Source organism: Egretta garzetta, unplaced genomic scaffold, assembly GCF_000687185.1.
Source record: "Egretta garzetta isolate BGI_Z169 unplaced genomic scaffold, ASM68718v1 scaffold175, whole genome shotgun sequence".
Classification (NCBI taxonomy): domain Eukaryota; kingdom Metazoa; phylum Chordata; class Aves; order Pelecaniformes; family Ardeidae; genus Egretta; species Egretta garzetta.
Window position 1 is genome coordinate 144738 of NW_009259860.1, and position 14386 is coordinate 159123.

General features: G+C 38.3%; 1 protein-coding gene across 1 annotated transcript in view; it reads left to right on the forward strand.

The window, feature by feature from the left end:
- The window catches only part of MLLT3 (MLLT3 super elongation complex subunit), a 133638-nt gene that overhangs the window by 49014 nt on the left and 70238 nt on the right, over positions 1-14386 (forward strand). The gene's annotated exons all lie outside the window — the stretch shown is intronic.

Sequence of the window (14386 nt, forward strand, 5' to 3'; positions counted from 1 at the left end):
TCTGAAAGTATGTTATAATTGCCTAAACTATGAAGGCAGCAGTAATTCTAGCTCTTTGATAAGACAATAAAGTGTGTGGTCCTTTCCTAAAGGAGATGCTTTTCAGTTTTTGACTGTGCTCTGCTTTTAGGATCATTGCTCAGTTGTGCTATTTTCAGCACCTTGCAATACAAGCTATTTAAAGCAGTTACACTGACCCACTTACTGTCTTTCATGTTGGGTACAATATGTGGATATTGACAGCAAAATGTAAAGCTTCTCATTTGTCTGATCTGCCCTTGTGACAGATGATTGCTTTGGTATGCATTAACCCCCTCAAAGTATGAAACACTGAAAATAATACTTCTGCAAATTGCTCAGAGCAACTGCTTTGAATAGAAAGATGAGGCTTTTTCAGTATGAGTGACTACTCTCTTTATAAAATAAGCAAGATGAATAGAAAGTTGTTAACTGATACTTCAGCTTTCACTTAATCATACTAGCTTTCTGCTTGCAGATCCTGATTGCAGACTGCTTCCCAATACATTTTTCCTTCCACATCTCTCTCCTATCTGTTAGTAAGAACCAATGTAAAGTGGAGTTGGGATGACGTTATCCTGTGCAAATGCAATTCACCCCAGCAAAGACAACTGTGCAAAATCCTGTTAAAGGCTTCCCCTTCAATACTTGTATCAAGAGCTTGGAAGTTTCTTTACTTGTAGGAAAACATACTTTACCATATAAGAATATATAAGCAAATAGCTTTTTAGGAAAACTTGCAAATAAATTTTACTTTGAAACAAAGCTATCACTATTTGATACATTGCTCAAACAAACTAGGTAGGAAATCTGTTCGTAATCTATAGTGCTGTTACATTTTGGAGAAAGCTAAATGCTTTCTGCCAATTAATGCTGTGTAATGTGTGTATAACCACACCTAACTGTAATATCTCTATTGAGTATGACCTCCTTCCATTGCTGCTAATTGTCTGTTGATAACTGCAGGTCTAGTGCTGTGATTTAGGCACATACTGAATTTGCTGTGGACTACTTCTTAAAGTTAATGCTTCATTGTCTTTCATTTGTTGTTTTAGTAACAAGACAAATTCGGTGCTGCTCAGAGAACTGACACTCAAAATGTGTTGTGATTATTTTTAAAATGCTCCCTGTTTTTAGATTTAAAAAAAGAAAGCTTATCTTACTGGGAGAGTAGGCTGGTTACCTTTTAGTTGAGAGAATTGTCTCATATAAATCAGCTATTTCCATCAATCATTACAGTTTACCACTGATGCTTAATAATGCCAAGGCTGACAAAATATGTCTAATATGTCTATGGCTGCGTGATACATCCCCAACTGTTAGCTCAGAATTTTAAGCTCACTTTGAAAAGAGTGGTGTATGAAATGTCAGGTAACTGTTGCCTAGAAAGCATGTTATACTCAAAGCGGCTTAGGGGCAGATGAGTGTAAAAGATCTGTTTGGTTTTGTTGATTTACTTTGTGCCTTTTGGGAATATTGAATGTGAGGCCACGTTCAAGTTTGACTTCCTAAGGTCTAGCAAAAGGGAAGCTTTTTGTGGATAGAGCCATGTCTTAATGGCAGTCAGCAGCCCTTGCATCTGTTCTTGTCTCTGCCAGTGATTTGGTAGATGACTTAGAATAAGGTGCTTCACTGCACTGAATACTCTTTAAGCTGGTGCCAATAATACTAGCTTCTTTGGTCAAAGACTTTGAAGTAAACTTAAGTTTAGTACTATATTTGTCTTGAGAAGTGGTTTAAAACTGGCTTCCAGTTCCTGTTCCGCTGCATACAACTGTGATGAAATTCCACATTAATGTCATCCTTATGGTGAAACACTGCTCACGTATGCTGGCTTTTCTAAATTGGTGCTCCTGTATACTTTTACAAAATAGGATTTTATGAAACAGTCACTGGACTAGCTATCAAGCAGTAATTAATTAAACTAAAATTAGATAATTCCTGTAAAAGAAAATAGCAAAGCTAGACTATGCTTGCCTGAGGGCACTAAATGATAGTAATAACCTGTTTGTTTATACTGATGGGATGAAAATTAAATTCAATTTAATGTTTCTTTGCAGCTCTTGGGTTTTCCTCAGTTTTAGTTCACTTGTAAGGGTGAAATTTCATGTGACTGCAAACCTTTTTTTTATACGGGTTTTTTCTTCAGATCACTTTCTGGTGTCTTTTAGAGCACAGGTTCAACAACAATATCAAGTTTTAGAGTTATTTCTCATTATTAAGTTGATTCTCCACCATATTTCCATACTTTTCTCTCCAGTATTAAGATCCTCAGTACATGCACCAGTTGTAGGTTGTGTTGTAGAGCTGTTTTTTATAAGCAGTGTTATGTAAACATTTAAAGGGAGAGTTGCACAGTTAAACTCAAGCATTAGTTTTGGTGGTTTGACTTTAGTAAGAAGTTGACAGGGAGAATTATGCTTTTTCAGAAAACAGTTCAGAAAAACAAAATTACTTGCGCCTCTTCATTTTGTTTGAGATGCCTACACTGGATATCTGCAGCTACAGTATTTCAGAGTAAATGAGGACCTGTAGTGCAAAGAACTTAGTTTGAATAAGCTGCAGATACAAATTCTGTATACATTGAGAAGCTTATGGAGAGAAAGGAAGTCTAGGCTGTACTTTGGAACCTAAAAATAGGACAGCAATGACTCTGAACTCGATGGGATATCTGCAGATAAGGAGAAATGATGATGATTTGTGTACTACGCAGAAGAGGGGTAATATAGAAAGCAGCAAATACTGTCATGGAAAGTCTTTAAGGTGCAGAGTGCTGCTTGTAGTTTGCTCGTGATCCAAAACCACAAAAATAAGTATTTGAGGTACTGTGTTATTCTTAAGTGTCTAGGGTGCTGTAGACTTAAGAAACTGTCTTAGGGAAAACAAAACACGTGGAATTCGGCAGAGCAGCATATTTTCATCAGGGGAGGAAATACTTTAAAGTTTCCCACAAGGAGTTTGTTAATCTCTGCTAAATAATAGCTTCCTATTTCAAGCTTCTATTAGCTTGAGTTGGGCAGAAGCTTTCTTTCTACTGTTAGTAGTGTTACTGATGAGAGGATGAACAAATAAACTTTTTAAAAGATCAGAATGACTGTGTTCTGGGACAATACACTGTATACGGCACGTAACTTCTTTCATGTAATATGTCTTAGCATCATTTTTGTTCCTGCAATTGGTCATACAATGTAGCAGTACAAGATTTGCCAGTGACTGAAGCTGAGTGGCTGAGTAACAAAAATAATGAGAGTCCGCATGCCTTTCTGTGGAGGCATTTTTCTAGCTGAGGCCTGACTTCAAGGTCCAAAGGGTTAAATGTATTCTTAATTTACTGCAACAACTGACTCAACCAAGGAAAAATGCGTAGGTGCCAAGGACACTCTCACAAGTTGAATAAGCTACTAGCCTCTGGGAATTTCATCCTGATACACATGGTACGTATTAGGGGCTCTTGTGGGAAAATTGTATTTTATAGAACGTGAAGGACAAAACAGCATAATTCATAAGATGATCAGAATACAAATGCTTTGTTAAAGGAATTTTTACTGTAAGCAAAGAGCAGACAAGCAGGGGATCAAATTCAGTGGGAACAGATGAATTAAAATTTAGTTTATACTATAAACAAGGCATAAGTGGATCTTAACCAGCATGGCTGACTAGAAGAAACATGTAAGCCTTACTGCTTTCCTTAAGGACCAAGGCTTTTTTCTCATTTTTTTATGTATCCCCAGGAAAGCCAGCCAGTTTCAACTGAACTTGACAAAAGAGATGGGAGTCTGGAGGATGTTAAGTTTTTCCATATTTTATGAAAATTGGTTGCTTGTGGAGGGGAGGACAGACCCAAATTAGTGCCACCAGTGAAGGACAAGCAACACAAAGGTTGATACTAGCCTCTTCCTCTGGTCCTTTTCCTGACCCATCAGCCTGGATACACATCAGCACTTGCTAACTCCTGCTCAGAAATGTGGGAGGCCAACTGGTTATCCTGCTAGGCAAGAAGCTGGAAGACATCCCTGGAGAGAAGCCTTGGGAACAGCTGAAGATGCCCAAGGCATATAGGCCACACACCTGTATAAAATCTGGACAAAGTAACTCTGCTGCTTTGAGAACTGCTTGTTGCAGTTACTCAAAGCAGAAACCTTCTTTCTCCTTCACATAGGGCATTTAAGCTTTAATGGCTTTAATTCTTTTTTTTTTTCTATCATCCTCCTGTTGTGTAGCTACAGTCTAACAATGCAATGGAAGAAACAGCATTTCAGATCTGTTATCTTGTGTGAAACTTTTGAGGCAAAGACATTGTAGCTTTTTTCTGTAACTCCCAAAAAAATCATGCTGCTTTCTTGTCATGTTACTTTTCTCAGCATGGGCCTTAGCAGATCTAGGGAAGGATGAACAGACTATGCTTTCTCTGTAGTCCTTTTCCTACCACCCTCAGAGGCAGAAGAGTAAATTTTGAATCCCGTTTTTCTGAATTTCTGCTCTCAGGGTGGTAAGAAGGAATGTGGAACAAAAGTGTGAGCACAGTTTGTCTATCTGTCTTTGCTTTCTGATTAAGCCAGCTAACTGCTGCTGGGACTAAGAGGATAAACGAGCCCCTTCTTTAGAGAATATCAGCTTGAACGTGGGTCACCTATTCAAAACATGTCAATATTAGTAATATCTATAAGGAAGCAAACAAAGCAAGAGCTTCACTAAGGGTAAGAGCAGTCACAGTCAAAGAAAGAGGATGAGCATTGAGAGGTAGGAGGAATTGTTGGTAACGCCTTATCCACATGTTGCTCACAAGTAAAAAAAAAAAAAACCTATCTAGAAGAATTTATAGCCAAAAAACTCTGGATGAATTTAATTTGGTAAGAGATTCCCAGTCATAACCCTTAGTTGGAATTATTTCCCAGTAGTTTGATGGGTGCCTAACTATAACTGGCTCCACCATTTTTATTTTATGCTATTCTCATTTAAAAGTGTGGGGAAAAAGATCCTTCTTTGTGCCTCCTGGGAATAAACAACATGAAATGAATGACCTGTCTTAGTTCAAAACATTAAAGTAAAAATAAAGGGTTTGTTTAGAAATCTGTAATAAGCAACTCCTGTCTCCTTTAGTTATTAAATGAAATTGTTTCCAGGGCAGGAAGTGGGATGTTAGCGAAGCTTTTACACTGTGTTCCCAAAGAACAGTGTTTTAAGTCACTACCTCTGTTCTGGGAGAGACAACCGGAACAGAGTTTATTCCATGCTCCCTGAACTTCCAGCCACAAACTGAGGGACCAAAAATGTTGAAAACAATGCATGTATAAAACAATTGTTTCAAGGAACTGGGGGACCCTGGAAGAAGATAGCAGAGACAAACCGAAGGTTGTTTAGCCTCAGATTGGGGATCTTGATGCAGGTTTAGTGTCCTGGGTGAGTTGGATGTATGGACTTGGAGTCCAGACATCACATTTCTTACACAATTGTGTATGCTTTCAAAAGGGTAAAATGTATGGGCAGCTGTGAAGTGTTCATTGTGGAGTGGCAAAGGCTATCTGAACATTTAGAAGGGTTGTAGCTGCATTTTTGGGGCTGTTCCTACATTCCTACAAGAAACAGCAGTGGTGGAGGCAGGAGTATGGATTCTTGTACATCCTATTGTACTTTTCTGGGAGGAGAGTTGGCTGAGAGATGAGGCAAGAGAAGAGCAGAAAGTGTTCAATACAGGTCAATATACAAGTGTAAGGTTGGGTTTTTTCCTGTAGCTCCATGGAAATTATACATTTAATTAACTGTGGTGAAGCTAAACCCCAAAGTGTCTGCCAAATGCTTAGGTCACTGGCAGAAAAAGCTTGGGGGGTTCCTGGAAAACTGTACTGTAAAAGCAATCAGTAAGGATACAAAGGTGAAAACTGCATAATTCAATAGTTATAGTGTTTACATTAACATAATGAGATCTATCACTTTAACTGAGCAAGCATATGTGTTTTCTACAAGTAAGGAATAGGCTTGAACATAAACACTTTCAAAGGCTGGTTTTTGTAGGCACACAAGCAAAACGAAGATGTTAAATACAGAAATATATTGGGTTTGTGGTATTGTTCAACAGAAATATCTAAGGGGATTTATGCTGAATAGTGTCTTATTTAAAACAGCCTCCTTAATAGTGTCACAGGTGTAAGCAGGTTGCTAATGAACTAGAAAATGTTGTTAAATGGAGAGACATTATTAGCAGAAGAAATAACTTGAAAAGCATGTGGGTGCGGGGGAGGAAATAGGTGAAAATAATAAAATAAGTCTTACCTTGAATATGAGCTAATACCTAAACACACAGTGGTGACATTTAATTGTCGGGAAATATTTGTTTGTGTTGGATATATGTAGAAACAGGAACAGCTTCTGCAGTATCTTTAGGAAAAGGCACTGCAGAATACAGTGAGATGAAAAGTCACCCCAGCTGCGCTGGAAGGGGTTGCAGACAGTTCCTCCTCTTTTGGGGCTCTGCTGCATGAGACCATGGGAGGAAACTTGTAGAAGAGCAAGGAATTGGCTTGTGGAGAGGGACCGCAGCTTTAAAAGTTTGGCCTGAGACCATTATTAAAATGAAACCATTTCCCTTGTGGAATATGATGCTTTTAGAAGGACTCATCTAGTGAGACTGGTTTCACTACTCTATGTTTAGAGATTACTGGGACATGTTCAGAGTTTTCTCTTCTTGTTTCTTATGCTCTACTTTGTAGCCAGAGATCTGTTGCTCGAGAAGTTTAAGGTTGCTAGTCTTTTCCAGAGCATACGTATGCTATGTATGTAAAACATACAGCTTTATGGTCTATGTGTTTCCAGCAGGAAAATTGAGGCTAGGTAACAAGAATCTGTTGATAGCCCCATACAAGCTACCATGAGGAAATTTAACTCTATTGCAGCCAAACCCTGTACTGCCCAAAACTCTACTCCAGCCAAAACCAGCCTTGGTTGCCTAGAGGCTTTAACCTTTATCCAGTGGAGAAGAATGCCTCCACTGCCACTGTATGTTCAAATCTGCAAATCCATTCTGGGATGTCCCAGGTCTGAAGCGCAGTGTGTTTAGTGCTGCAGACAACTGGATTTGCGAGACTGCTGCTGTGAAGCATCTTACAAAGATGGGACTAAAATTAGAAAGATGATGAAGCTGGTAACATGCTGCTTTCTGAAAGTGGCATGATCCCAGTGGCATTAAACTATCTTTTTCATATCCTTGCACTTTTATTTATGTTTCCTATAGCTACTGTGTGTATTTTGGGGAGCTTTATTATGTCACTGAAAGTAATTACAGGTTTGAAATACTCAAGTGCTCTGTGTTCATGCATGGATATGGTAAACAGAGCTTAAATGGTCTAGGTGGTTTAAAGGATTGACAGTTGCAATGCAGTATTTACCAGCACTTACTGCTCACTGTCCTCTTAAGGTAACTGCTGTGTTCTGAAGTCACAGTAATTGGTACTTATTACTGGGAAGTGTTTGGGGAATCTCTTGGTGAGAGAGTGTTCAGGCTGAAAATTGAGAGAAATTATTCTCTGTTACTCTAAGGCTTCAGGCAGCACATTGTGAAAGGGCATGCATGTTTGGGATTTTCTTAAATGGCTAGTTTTTGCATGTATGTTGAAGCTGTATCAGTGGCATTTATGAGCACATGATTGGGCATCCTATTTATGTTACCTGAACAAAGCATGTCATGAATTTATTTTAACTCTTCTCAGTAGTGTTGCAGTTCTTGTTTTTTAATGCTCCTTTAAGGTTTCTCAGCTTTCCCTGATTTTCTGTCCTGTTTTTTAAGGGATAGGGAGGAAAAAATAAAACCTCATGAGTATTACAGCAATTCAGTTACCCAGAGTAATTATGTTACACTGCAGAAGAGCAGATATATAATTAATTGAAATAGCCGGTCATCCAGTTTACCAGATTCATATTGAGATTGCCTTGACTTATGTTCATAAGCAGGTTATAGTACTAAGTGATAGGTACTTAAGGTGTAATTACAGTTTAAATTGTGTCCTTTTAAAATTCATATTATATGTTTCTCTCTACAATGATTTCCATTTGTTATTACCTTGTTAAGTATAGGAAGTTATGTTAAATCATCTGGTTTTCTTCACTGTGCTCAGCTGGAGCTTAACCTTTCTTCCCAGTAGGCTACCTTCCTTCCATCCAGTCAATAATAAATGTTGTGAATAGCACTCCTATATTGAAAAATCTCACCAAGAATCATGAAAGTCAAAATGATCTATGTGTTTGATAAATAAAATTATGGATGCTGTCTAGTTTGAGTGTTCTCTATTCACTCAGTTTCATGGATTTTGGTTTTTTATTGGTTTTTTACTTTGTCCTGCAGTACATTATGTCTATTTGTGCTACTTCTTCAGCCCAGTCTGTTGTTATTCTTGGTTCTGAAGTCTTCAGGTAAGAGTTGGCTGTGCCATTGTGACTCTGTGTTTGAGATATAGGCTTCTTTTTAGACTGACTTTGCCATATATGTTCTGTATTACTAGGCTGTTCTGTTCCTGTGTGTACCTCATTCCTGTGCCTGTAAAGTGGACATCCCTACTATCCTTCACTCTTGTCTCTGGTGTCTTAAGTATTTAGACTTTATCTGTGGGAAAGCTTAAGTGTGTCTTGTGCTTGCGGTGTTGCTTGTCATCCTGAAAGAAAAATTGATATAGATAGGGTGCTTTTTGCTCAGAGTGTTATTTTCAGTCTGTCTGTCTTTACTTTTGCCCTTAACTGAAGCAAAATGTTTCCTGCAAGGAAAAGGGGCTGCTAATTTTTCCTTTCCCCAAAGTCTACCCTGGAGCAGAAGGTGGTGTGATCTTTTGTGCTGTCCTAAGGAGAATGTAAACAGTTGGGAAAAATCAAGAATGTTCAGTTTCTACTCTTACATGGGCCATAATACAGCTTAATTTTTTTTATCATGCTGTCATTTGTGTACATAAGTAAATATTCTTCATAAAGTAACTTCAGGACACTTTGGAAGATAGTAGTGAGTTCTAAAAATAGGGGGTTTGCTATGTATGTTTTCAGTACCTGTCCTTTCATTACTTCTCCTAGTCCTCCTTTTAATTGCGTTAACTAGGTTTTGCTTGGAGGACTCTCAAAAGTGAATCATTATTAAATAGCAGAGATCTGAGTGTGTGTGTCTCGTACCTCAAAATCCACTGAAAGCCTATTTATCCACTCCTACAGGTGACAACTGTGTGACTGGTTTGTTCCATCTCCTTCAGCGTTTCCTGTAATCTCAGCCTGTCTAAATGGTACCGCATATTGACATGCAGTATCCTGGCAAACAGCCACAGAAGTATTTCTAGTTTCTGAAGCACGTGGCTGGAGTGTTGCTATGAACAGCAATCAGTTCCTGATGATGGAGGTGGAAGTTGGGTGCTGGAACGAAAGCCTTCTCCTTGCCCCACTCCACCTCATGGTTTGCTGAACCCTTCAGCTGTGGGGCTTGTACTGGCGTGTGTTGCTGCCTTTGCCTCAGGTTTTTTTACTTTAGAACACTGAGAGTCTTCACAGCTTCAACTTTATTATTGTTAGTATTTTCTTTGTAGTATGTTGGATTATGTGTGTGGGGAGGGTTCTTCAGTGCTCATTTGGCATGAGGCCATGGATGGGCACGTTTCTGATACTATGGCCTTGTTACTGAAGAAAAAGTTTGGTGGTTTTTTTTTTTTTGTTGTTATGGTGTTCATTTATCTCAGATGACAAAGTAATTAGAAGTAGTCCTTAATAGGACTGGTGGCAGGGAAGCAATGGGGAACGCATGAGTGCTTCTGGGTGGTGTGTAGCAAGGAGGGGGTCCTGGGTGTGGGCCTGGGCTGGGGGGAGGCGGGTGTTTCTGCTGCTGCAGGGAAGGACATGGGACCACAGAGGATCAACCCCCACTCGCGATGAGCTGTGCCTTGGATGAGAAGTGCTGGGACATATGTGGGTCTACAGCAGATGCAGAGTGGTCATTGAAGGGGATGGGTAGGGCAGACCAGCATCTCCACCGGGGGAACCCCGTTCCAGCGCCTGCACCCTTAAAGCCACAGCCCACAGCTTGTGATGCTGCTTGGCCAACTTTTGGGGCAAATGAGGCTTTTCTGCCATTGTCTGTTCCGTCTTCTTCTTCTGTTTGCCCTGAACAAGGACATGTGCTTTTTAGCCACAAGTTGTAGCCTCCTTACCATGCATATGAAGAGGCAGAGATCTTACCGCCATAACTGCACTTATGGGTTGCCATCCTTGGGTTGAGATGCCCACTGATGGCTGCCAACCTGTATAAGTCTCCAAAAGGCTCCTGTGTAACCTACCTGCAGCAGAGCTGTGGTAAATTGCAGCTGAATACCATGTTAAAAGAAGAACAACAAAAAAAAAAAGTGGAAGGGGGAGGTGTTTTAGAAGGCCATTTTCCCAATTTGTTATGTAGCCTGGGAGTTCTAGCTTAGGTTGAAAGGTAATTTTAAAGACAGACAAGCAAGCAGATGCCAGAAAAATAAGGCAGTCAGACTTGCACCTGCTGTTTGGCCTAGTTTCATGCTTTGCTGTTTGAAATGAAATTAATAGGAACATCTTGAATTTAGAAACAAACATCACCTGTCTTTGATATAGCATGATATTTTTAGAACACCTGACTGGCAGAAAGACTTGTCTTGCTGAAAACACACAGAAAAATGAGTGGGGAAGCTTGCTTAGAGTTTTGCTCTGATTTGGCTACATTTCTAGAAGTGCTTCCCTTTCTCTTTTTGTTTCTTAATTTAACAATGGATTGCCTGCACACTGTACATAGGGGGTGTCGTTTCTTTAAACCTGTGAAGATCAGACTGGGAAAATCTAAGATTGTATCTATTCAGGCAATTTCCCAGTACAATTGCTAACTTAAAAAAACAAAACACAACAAAGACAATCACCAAATCAAAAATAAGAAAGCTAAGGAACCCTCAGAATTAAACATGCTGGATTTTTAAAACCTTTCTTGTGCAGTTATTATCAGTAAAATCTACTACGGGAAATAATGTTTTGGATAAATTATGTCCAAGCAAGAAAGTCTGCTTTGATACAAGGAAGTTGTAGGCTTGACTCCTTTGAAAGCAGCTGATACGTTAGTCTCAAATACTGATTTCCATTTTGACTAATTTAATGTCCTCTAGGCAATGAGGATTCTAATTCTAGAAAGAATTATAAATGAGTGTTAACTGGGGGATATGTTGCTAGGGTGAAGCAAATTATTATCAGGCATACATAACTTTGCAGGTTTGAATTGCTTTAATTTACCCAAAGTAAATCATTCTATTCCTTTCATCAAAACTGAAGAAGAGTGTAAAGTTTTCTGTTCCTCTGCAGTCTTTTTGAGTCATGACCACTAATGAAATAATAGTGGTATAAGATTCTTGTTTTCTGCATGTCTGGCAGTATCATGCACTTCAATTTTTCTTAGAGGTGTTTACACTCACTTATTTATGTTTCCTGTTTTTCACGCTGTTACTTAATCAAATAAAGTACCTAATGAAAACATGTGCTGGAGGAATACCAAGAGAAGAAAAATACATTGCTATGAGCAAAGGAAAAGATTAGAGTTGAAGCAATCAAGAGTTCAGATTCAGAAGGTCAAGTGATGGTTTGGAAAAGGTGTTCGGAAGTCTTTTTCCCTAAGCTGTTCACTGTTTTCATATTTTCTGTGGCTGGTTAGGCTTTGTCTGAATGTGTAACCATGTTGTTGAGTAGTTTTGAAGTCCAATTGGATTGATGTGAGAACACAGTGTTCAGTACAAACCAGTATCTCATTAATTCAATGTTTCCTTATGTTAATTGCAGTTTAAATCTGGCAAGGAATAACCTGTGTTGAAATTGAGAAGAATTTTCATGTTTTGCTCAGCCCTGGGTTATTTAAACTTCAGAATCACAATTGAGCTGATGTAGTGCAACTGTAATAAAGTAAACAAGGCCTGACTTGTTTTGAGGGTACAAAATCTGACCTAGAAAATCTGTCAAGAGTAATTTTGTCATCTTAGCAAGTAAATGTCCAGCCATCTCTCATTTGACCTTCTCTTATTTCAAATTGATGCATCATTTAATGAAATGAATGAAAGAGCTGTTGAAGAAATATACGGATGCATGAGTTTTCTCCTGGAAATATTTTAAATACCTGCCATATAGGCAATGTCCTAGTTGAAGTCCAAAGACATGGAGCTTGCTCTTCAAACATACCATCAAACTTCAGAGATAGTCAACAGTTGTTTTGAGACTGGTACAGTGTGACTGGATTCCTGTTTGATCAACTTGAAGGTGGAATGACAACCAAAATTCAAATAATTTGTATTGGGAAGATTGACAGAGTAAAATAAGAGCATTCAGTGGTGAAAATTAAGAAATAACCAACCTTAGATACCTTGGCAATAAATGCTATTAAGAGGAGAAGAGATAAAAACAGTGTTTCAAGGAATGAGGTACAAAAACCAATCAAGAGACTGTAGATTTTTAAAAAGTGCATTAGGTGCCACTTCTTAAACTTTTGAGGATTAACTCAGATGTTTTTATTGATACATCTCATTTGTCTGTACACAGATTTAAACATATTAGCGTACTATACAGTCATACAAAATCTGTCTATCATGCAGATTAAGTACCCTTTAGTTTCCAAAAAAGTACACTTTTTCCGCAGGATAACGTTGTATGATATTTTTGTCACTTTGAAACACTTCCCTGTTCCATGAGATATTCTTTGAAGTTCTTTTAATATAATTTTGTGGAAGCAGAACACATTGTAGATTAGGAGTGTGGCATAATTCTTCACAACACCAAACTTGCCTTTGCCAGTGATTCCAAAAATATTTTTCATGTGATAATGCTATTTAAATACTGAAGCAGAAGTTTGGGAAATTTGGTAACAAAAATGAATATTAGAACTTTGCATATGTTAAGGGCTGTTAGGAAACACTTCACTTTTTACAGATCTGCAGAACTAAAAGTCAAGACTCCCAAAAATGTTCGTCCAGAATTATCAATAAAAATATTTACTCATTACCCAATGCTTGCAACTCAACAGTAGAATTACTAAGATGTCACTTATGGGAAAACTGGAAACAATACTCTGTTTCTTCTCTTAGGAACAGCTATAGGCTAGGGTTTATAGACAGAATTTCTATAATATATAAACAAATACAACATTACTACTGTTTCAGTCAATAGCTTTCTGATTTGTTTGGGGTTTTTTAAAGAAAAAGACCAGTTTGCAAACACAACTTTGTCCACTTTTTTCCCTGACATTAAGAGAGCAGAGTTGAGATGAATGGGTTTCATGCCTCAGGAAGCAGTTTGCTTTCTTAGACAAAACCCTGGCCACTATCTATCAAATGTGTATTTGGACAGCGTGGTCACATTATTTTTGTTATTGTTTTATAGATCACCAGCAGATTAGTAGTGCAAATGCAGCCTTGTGAATGCAGCATTTTTTTTAATGTCAGGAGTTTTTGAAAGTAATTGTTCACTTCATGCTGCAATTGGCCTAGAACAAACCCCATTATTTAGTATTAGACCATGTGCCACTTTGAAGATTTTCTGCTTTTAAGGCCCAATTATATTTCTTTCCCCTCCCTCTTCTGTTCTATGTACAAAGGAGAGTTTGTCAGCTACATAGTAGGTAGGGCTGCAGAGTTTGAGAAGAGATGTATCTGTTGTTGGCTTTCTGGAATTAACGTCTTGTACCTCTCTTAGGCAGAAAAATAAAGCTGTAGGTGTGCTATAATGGTCAGAAACAGCATTGCAATTTTAATTACTTCTGTTTGAAGAAAATCATAAGTTTTTTATGTCCCTTCTTTATAATTCACTCATCGTTAGCCTCATGTGGTTACCTGTTCTCCTTTTCTTGTCCCTCAAGATGTCAAACAGCTGAACAGGGATTGTTACCTGCATAGCAACATACACATCATCTGCATTACCTGCACGCAAGCACAGCTCTTAAGCCGTGTTTATGCCTGGAGCATATAATTACATCACATTCATTACAAATGTGTTTGCACACCAACTTCAAATCTTTATACTTCAGGGTATTTTTGGTTGTAGAGCTTTGTGTTGGTCTGTTACACAAGTAATACTGAGTGAAAGCCAGAAAAAGCAGGCACATTCATGCAATGCGCTGTTCCAGCCTTAGTGGTACCCTTCTGTAGTTTTAAGTTTGTATCGTATTAATATGTCAATGTTTTACTTAAATTAGGATAGTATACTTTATTGTATTTTCCCATTTGCTAATGTATGGTCTTAATTAAACGTGAGATCTTGTATGCGGCTCCTCTAAACAGCATTAGGAAGACTATCAGGTAGACCATAGAAGCAAAATGGGGTTTTTCCAGTATATTTAATATGAGGAAAGAAACTTTGCAATTAATACTGA